Source organism: Triticum aestivum, chromosome 7B (genome assembly GCF_018294505.1).
Source record: "Triticum aestivum cultivar Chinese Spring chromosome 7B, IWGSC CS RefSeq v2.1, whole genome shotgun sequence".
In the NCBI taxonomy this organism is placed as follows: domain Eukaryota; kingdom Viridiplantae; phylum Streptophyta; class Magnoliopsida; order Poales; family Poaceae; genus Triticum; species Triticum aestivum.
In genome coordinates this window covers 607025932-607034508 of record NC_057813.1, presented here as the reverse complement: position 1 = coordinate 607034508, position 8577 = coordinate 607025932, and the positions used below count along the sequence as shown (strand labels likewise).

The window sequence follows — 8577 nt, the reverse complement described above, 5'->3', positions numbered from 1 at the left end:
CAGTCCAATCCCTTTCGAATCCCATGTGTCGTGTCCTTGTGTCCCTTGAATTTCCGATCCAATCACACGATTTTCTTTTGTTACAGAGGTCCATCGAGATGGGGAAGAAGAAAGAAACTAAGATCGAGGAAACGGGCAGCACCTGCGACAATTGCAATGGCAAGTTTGACACCAACAAGCTGCGGGCCGAACATAGTTGTAACACGAAGGCAAAGGAGGTTCGTGCTGACAAGAAAAAGGAGATCAGGAAGGAAAAGCTAAAGGCGGTACTGATTCTTCCTCCATCAAACTCGTGCAAAGTACAATTATTATGATCCTAGTTTACCCAACTCGACTACAGCACAACTAACATGGGCCTAGCTAACTGCCAAAGAGTAAACTGCTCTATACAGCAATACAATGTTACCATGATGTCTGCATGTGAATACCAATTCCTCTAATCGACCTGCAAAACCTGTATGTACATTGATAGCAAATTCTGGTTCCTGTTGGTCTTCCCCATGTTTGACTTGGTCCTGACTTTGTTAATTAAGAACTGAAGAAGCTCCTGCACTTTCTGTATATAGCTTATAGGATCTTTCTTATAATTGCCTGCATTGCCTGATGGATGTGTTGCATAGTATTAGCTTTCCTGCCAAACAGACTATCATTTCTGGACTTCTAAATACACCATAAAGAAGTCATAATGTTTGTAATTGATGCATGTGGATGATTGGAATGGAGAATTGCGTTGACAATTGCAGGGATAGATTCATAGTGTTGAACGAGAATTTCAGTGTTCACGTACCATGGGTCTAAAAAACAGGCAGCTTTAGCAAGTGGGCTACAAAACGTGCATGTCATTTTCCTGTAGATTGCATCGAGTACAATGTTTGTTAATGTGAGGAGGAGAACTTAATTGCTATCATACCTGGTGGGACTGCTTTCGTTAATAGTCTCCACGCAAATGTTTGCACCCTAGGTGTCATTGTCTGTTCCTTCTCTACTTGCTTCAGAAGTTGCTTTGTTTCCTCTGGGACCTGCCTAGGAGTGGGGTTCCCCTGCTGCTGCATGTCCCGTAAGCATGCTCTATAAGCACTTTTAGACGAACATTTTCCTGTTGGGTGTAGCTTCCAGCATAGAATATCTTATACTTCTTGGTTGATTACGAGTACCTGCATTATACAGTCAGCTGTTTGTTGATCAAAAAGATTATATATGATGAGATTAGCTTTCCATGATTTTTTATTAGGAGTCCACAGATCTGTCACTTGAGACGGATATTTAAAGTGACTTGGTTGCATTATGAGGTGGTCGTAGATGGATTGCAAAAGGGGAAACCAGGGTGTGCTCCAAATTGATGAATTTCCATCTAAAATATGTATGGAAGAGTTGGAAATCAAAATATGACGTAATTTTATAATGGAAGACCAAAATGCAGATTTTGGGGTTTTAGTGCTGGCTCTCAATAAATAAGTGTTGGGATAATATTTGGATGTTAGGACTTTAGAAAGGAAACTTTCTGGATCATATCTGCAATTCTCCAAGCTCCTGATAGAATGAGACCCCTGTTCATTGCTTGAATGTTTCTGATTCCTAAGCCATCCTCACATTTTGGTATGCATATGTCCTTCCATGCCCAGAGATAGAGAGTTTTAGTTGTAGGCTCTTCATTAATTCTTGTCCACCAGAAGTTCCTTATGATAGCTGTAAGTTCTGCAATCAACTTCCTTGAAAAAAGGATGTTAGACATATGATATACAAGAATAGAAGAAAAAAACAGGATTAATGTGGGTAAGCCTTCCGGCATGAGAGAGTTTGTTTGCCTTGTAACCTGTAAGTTTATTGCTTAATTTTACTGCTACAAAATCGTACGCAGCTGATTTGTCCTTAGTTGGAAGAATCAAAGGGTGTCCTAGATATACTGAGTTTTTATCTATATCTATCACCTGAAAAATGTTTCTAATGCCATCTTTAGTGTTTCTATCGACATTTTGGCTAAAGATCTTACCTGATTTGCTCCAATTGGGGGTCTGGCCTGAAAGCTGAAAATAACTCTGCAATATATTGTACATGTGAATGGCTTCGGTAGCAGTAGCCTTACCACAGAGAAGAAGATCATCAGCAAACATTAGGGAGTGAAATGGGTGGACAGCCTGGCCCTAAAGATATCCCTTCCAAATGATTTCAACACATTTACTATTGAAGAGAAATAGAAAGTTCGTTTATAGCAAGCACAAACAAGTAGGGAGAAAGAGGGCAACCTTAACTTATACCTCTATTGCTTTGGAAGTGCCCATAAGATAGGCCATTTATTATAACAAAAAAAGTAGGAGCCGGAATGCAAGCATGTATCAGATTTATGAAATAACCATGATGTGATGCATAGCATATTTACACCATCTGACGTTGACATTGACATGGCAAATTGACTGTAGTGAGTGGTCGGTTTCAGATATGCAGCTAATGATATCTATATAATTTGCAGCAGCCGAGCAAAATGCAGTAGATATGCAGCTGATTGCAAGAGTTTTTAGTGTCGGTGCACTAGCAGCTACATTGTACCACAATGCTTGTGCCCATATCAGCTTCCCCTCATGACAGCAGATACAAGACCTGTACCTAATTGGTGATTTGCATTAGAGAAGGCAACACTGATTTTGATAGTACTTGCATCGGGTGGCTTCCAATGGTGCTTAACATCGTTTCTTTCTCTTCCGTTAATGATAAATCCCAAGCCACATCCAACAACCATTTGACAGAGTGCACTACTGTCCGCTCCTTCCTCCATGATTTCTAGCATCCCTCAGTGACCAAATAGCCCAAGAGTGAGCACAAGAGTGAGGGTGTAGCTCGGGTACCTTGAATGCAGCAACATATCTGATTTCCTTCCAAAATAATTTTGCCCATGTACATTCAAACAGGGCATGATATATGGTTTCCCCACGTCCACAAAAACCAATTCTTTCAATATGCCTATTTCGGAGGATTGCTCTGGGCTGCACAGGAAAGCGCCACAGCTTTTTCAACTAGGACTTTCCTCACGTCCTGAACCTGAAGCAACCTCAACTGACCACCATTTCTGAACTAGCAAGTGATAGGCTGTTCTCACAGGAAAATAACCACTTCTCAGGTTTGCCATGCCCACACACATCCTCCACGCCCATTGTGTACTTTGTTTTGAGAAAAACTTCATCCAGTCCTGTTTAGTATAACATGTGTTTCGTTTAGGACAATGTCAACATGGGTCTGAAACATTAAGTATTGACGTCAAAATTTTGGATAGCAAAGGAATGGGCCTAATTATTTTTATTTAAAGAGAAAACAGGCATTTAAATTTTTTGCAATAAAATGTGCTAGTATACTTTTCTATATTATTATGTGATTAACATGTTCCTTTTTTCTGACAGATGAGGGGGAACTCCAAGAACCACTGATCTCTTGGTGGCGACAATTGAGTCAAGGAAGTCTCACCATACCATGGAGTAAAGCCTTTATGTAATAATATGTAATAACTTCTATATGTACCTGGGATGATCTGTGCGTGCACTACACTACCCTTATCAAGTCTAAACCTCCATAATAACCAAGTAAAAGATATATCGTCTAGGTCTGGGCAATTCTGCTTCTTGCTATGTGCATTTCTTATTTCTAGTAAGACAAATAGGAGGAAGCTTCGTTCTCCACACCTCATAGTAGATTCATGACTAACAGATAGTAAACGATTCCCATGATTATTGTTTCCATGCTCTTCGCTTCTACAAGCTGTCGGGAGAAGGTTACAGCACCAAGAATTGTTTACTTCGGCAAGTCCTAGCCATGGTTGATACTGACAACTACATTCAAAAGCTCGAGTTGTGATGGGGCTCACAGACTACTTGAGAAGCTGATATAAATGAACCATACACACTACGTACAAATGTGGTGCCTTCGTTTTCTAACTGACTCAGTAGTTTCTTTTCATGAGATGGGAAATAGGCATGGGCTGGTTTGAAAAAGTTGTGTTACCTTTGCTTCCCCAATGCAAGTGACAATCCAAGATATTCCCTATGATGTTGGATGTAAATTTCTGGTGATGCACGAATGAAAACCCCAAGCCTCCTCTTGAGTGTACAAAATCCATCGATGTTCTAACACCCTGAAATACAGACAGTATCATGGATTAGCTCTTGATGGTAATGAAAGTTGTTATTAAGTGAGACTACCTGAAAATGGTTCTTTTGTAACTCTTTGGTGCCTGGTTTCAAACGAACTAAACTAACAGGTATTTTGGCATCTCAATGTTTTTACTTTGGCAGCAAACTCGTCTTCAGGCAGTCTTGACCCAATGACTCATGAGTTGCAGCCTGATCTGTGCCAAATGATATAATAACATTTAGAGGAAAGTCATACTTATTATTAACATGAAATGAATTTTGGCATGTGGCACTGCATTAGTAACAGCGACTCAATGTTTATACAACAATCAGAGTCTTTTTAGACCATCACTTCACCAGAAACAAAACTACTAAAGAATGAAAGTGACCTTGTGACTGGAGCAAACAACATGATGCCTCTACATATAGGTTCATTTTCACTTACATTACTATAGAATCTACTGCTGAGTTGTGAACTGGAACACTCAAACTCCATATCACCTGCTGTTGGTAGCACTGGGGTAAAAAAATGAGAAAAGAACTGATAATGAATTATCTATAACAAATAAAAGTCTCTTTTACTCCAATACAACCTCAGAAATATTCAAGTTAGTGGTGATGATCTGTTTGCCAAAACACATCAGGTACCTTGATAAGTGGGCCCATTCAAGATCTCTATGCATTACATAGCAGATAATATTTAAGGTCTCCACAATTGTAATTCATTTGGATTTTTATAACAAGTCAACTCTTTTACCAGTGGATACGTTGGCAACAATGCATTCCACTAAGTATGCCATAATAATCCTGGACATGTACATATTTGAAAGGCTAATTCTCATATGAAGATCTCTATTCAGCTGCAAGATATAGACCACACATAGCATGCAAGAGGACGACAAATGATCTATCTCAAGGAACAACCAAACATATCTCAAAAACATGTACATTCCACTAAGTATGCCATCACATTTAAAAACTACAATAAAAAGCCATAATTGTCGACACGGAAAGATATACTGTTATTTATTAAATCTTGGTGCAACAAATATAAGACCATAACTTGTCATCATATTATGACATGACATGCATCATACTAGAAGAGAAGAGCACAACAATCTATATCATCAAAAGAACACAAAGATCTTAATTCTTTAACAGAAGTTAAAATATGTATCTTTATTAAAACTTGCTGCAACAAAGACGCATAACTATGCTATGTCAAAAAAGAAATGTATAAAACACCCATATATTTACACAAATAAAACAATGGAGCTGTCACCAACAGATTGTGTTATCAAATTAAAACAACACAAATTAACAAATTTTTAACATGACAAACTTAACAAATTTTTCATCACTTCTAGTTAAGTGAATACAAAATTATGAACGAAATAAAAAATTACATTAGAAAACTAGAACCATCTACAAAGTCTAAGAAATAATGATGTAGAATATATATTTTCCAAAAGAATGTAATATATGTGTGTGTGTGTGTGTGTGTGTCAGAACTTGTAAGATATAGCAGACAATGTTATGTCACTGCATTTCCATGTTATCATTCTGTATTTCCATGTTGTCATTAAATTTCATCATAGTGAATACAAATCCACCAAAAAATAGCACAAAAAAGGTTATAGTATCATTTAAAAACCAACAATCTGAATCCCTTACCACAAAAGTTTACATATTTTGTTGTTACTAGATTCAAATACGATAAGAAAATAATAACCTATAGATGCTATGTGACTGTATTTCCATTTGTCACTAGATTACATCAAAGTTAATACAAATCCACCAACAAAATAGCACTCTGTAGATCATAATAAAAAAATATGTACTGTATTTCCATAATGTCATTGGAGTATATCAGAGTTAATATAAAACTCAACAACAAAATAGAACCCTATAGATCATAACTGAAAATTAGAATTATCTACACCATCATATTAGAAGACAACAATTATTATTTACAAAACCAACAATATTAATCAATTAGCACAAAAGTTAAAAATATGTCCTCCCTCCGTAAGGAAAATCTCTTGTATTTCTTTACAGAGGGAGTACGTGTTTTATTAGTACTAACTCTGTACACAAATGTAAGACATTTTTGCTATTTAATTTAAACCGCAAATAACTTCTTACATTTGTTTAGTACTATATTAAAAGAAGATAAGAAATAGTAATGTACAAACTTTGCTATTTCACTATATTTTCATGTTCGCATTGGATTACATCAAAGGTAAAATAAATCCATTGACAAGATAACACTATATAGATCATAACAAAAAAAAAACATATGTTACTGTAAGTAATACTTTTGTAGATTCATAATAAAATTGGAGATATGTACACCCAAATTTTAGAAGACAAAAAAATATATATTATTTAAAGAACCAACAATGTTAATCTCTTACCACAAGTTAACGTATTTACATATTTTGTTGTTACTGATTCAAACACTAAACAAAAAAAAAGAAACAAAGAAAACGACCTAAAGATCATGCGGTAATACCCGCACAGCACATCTTCTTTAAAGATGACATCTTAAAAATATAAGAAGACCGAAACTATCGACGCAGCCCTCAACGGCAGCGTTTAGGGGAGGGGTCTGTGGATCCGCCGTCTCCAATTAGTGGTCCCTGCACAGTCAAACGGTCAGACGGGATCGAGAGAGGAAAAGCAGGGCCTGATTCATCAGAAACAATTAAACGACGAGTCCAGGGGAACAAACCTATCGCAGCTGCTCGTCATCTCTTTCTTTTCCCAGATAAAGATGTCAGACAAAGAAAGGTAAAGCCGGATCTGGCGAAATCAGACCTATCCTTCAGCTTTTGTCAGCGGCGCCAGATCTGTTTGACTCGGACCTATTCACCGGCTCCTGGCGCCTCCCGTTCTTCTGGCATCGAGGTCTACCGTCCGTCGCGGCTCGGCGCCGCCAGCTCGTCCTACGTCAGGCCGATCTGGATTGGATCGGCCCGAGGTCGCGGCGGCAACTTCCCTTCCCGCCACTCGCCGTCTACCCTGCGCGCAGAGGGGCGAGGAAGGAGCATGGCGGCGGCTGGCGGGCCTAATCTGGCTGGGGTCACGCCGGCTAAGCGCAGAGGGGGAAGGGCCTGGCGGCGGCTGTCGCCGCAGACGGAAGGGGATGAGGATAGGGTTAGAGATTGTGGTGTATGGCAGGGCAGCAGACGGACAGGGTGGGGAAAGTTAGGCAGATATTGCGTGCGATGCGGGGCGACGGACAGGGACACTCCCAATGGGCCGGGCCTTTTCGCGGGCCTATTCTGTACGGACCCATGCAAAGTTTAAAGTTCACCAATGACCATTGTGCAGACATATACAAACTCAGCTCAAAAAAAGACATATACAAACCTGACGTAACAATACGATCCCTCGGTACACCATCGCAGTACTGTCCTAGTTAAGAGATAGTATGACTATTTGGATGAGCAGGCGTAGATTAGGCACCACCCACACCGGCAGTGGTTGCTTCAATCAATCAAGGGAAACGTTAATCAACCGACTGAAATTGTCGATCCGTTAGCCGCCTTCAACGTTTGTCACGCGTCCCCGTCGGGCCATGCATACAACAGCAAACCACAACAACACGATCTAACCTATGCGTTTTCCGATGCAATGCTCGGCGGCGGCGGCCTGGACGCACCGGTGTGATGACCCTTTGCAGCAGGCAGGTTGCGGCCGACCTTGCAGCACCGCCTGGCCATGGATCTCGTCGGGGCGGCGACGCTCATGGTGCTGCGAAGCGGCATTCGGCGTGACGCGTTCGTGGTGCTACACCGGCGTCCGACGCGACTTGCTCCGCTCGCGATGCTACAGTTTAGTGCGCCGCGGCTGCGATGGAGCGCCACGCAGGGTCGTTCAGCTTCGTCGGGGCTGCATTGAAGCGCTATCAGAGTTGCATAGAAGTGCGTCGGAGCTGCAATGAGGCGCGCACGGGTCGTTGAAGCTCGTCGGGGGTTGCAATGTGTTAGACTATGTATAGCTTCTGTACCTATGTACGTATATTGTACGTATTGTAACACACCCATTATATATAATGAGATAAGCCACCCCTAGAGGGTTGTGCTGGTTCCCAAAACTTATTGTCTTACATGGTATCAGACTAGGTTACGATCGCTTCCGCTTCTAAACCCTAATACCCGCACCGCCGCCGCAGCCGCCGCCGCCTTCACCGCCGCCGCCGCGCCACCGATCGCGCCGCCGCCATGTCGAGCGCCGCCACCTCCGGCTCCACTGCTGCGGGCTTCCTCCCGGCCTCTCTTGCGGCTCTGCTCAACCTCCCGCTCGATGCCGTCTCCGTTCCGGCTCCGATCGGGACAAGGAGCATCGGCTCCGTCTTCTCCACGCCGCCGGCGCACTCGCTCGGGCGTGCCCTCGTGGTCCACACCGCGGCGCCGCCGTCCGCTGCGGACTCCGCAGGCGTCGTCCCGCCGCTCCT

The 8577-nt window shown here is 41.6% G+C and overlaps 1 long non-coding RNA gene across 6 annotated transcripts; it reads right to left on the bottom strand.

The window, feature by feature from the left end:
• Window positions 1-251: 251 nt before the first annotated feature.
• On the bottom strand, window positions 252-7305 carry LOC123161348 (uncharacterized). Of its 6 annotated transcripts, none has more exons than XR_006480676.1 (5): window positions 6850-7305; window positions 4561-6757; window positions 4185-4330; window positions 3988-4117; window positions 252-3181 (listed from the first exon to the last, which is right to left on the bottom strand). It is a non-coding gene; the product is annotated as an uncharacterized lncRNA (long non-coding RNA). The 6 variants fall into 6 exon arrangements; XR_006480677.1 differs by having other exon boundaries at window positions 4185-4325; XR_006480681.1 differs by having other exon boundaries at window positions 252-3228; window positions 4182-6757.
• Window positions 7306-8577: the final 1272 nt, after the last annotated feature.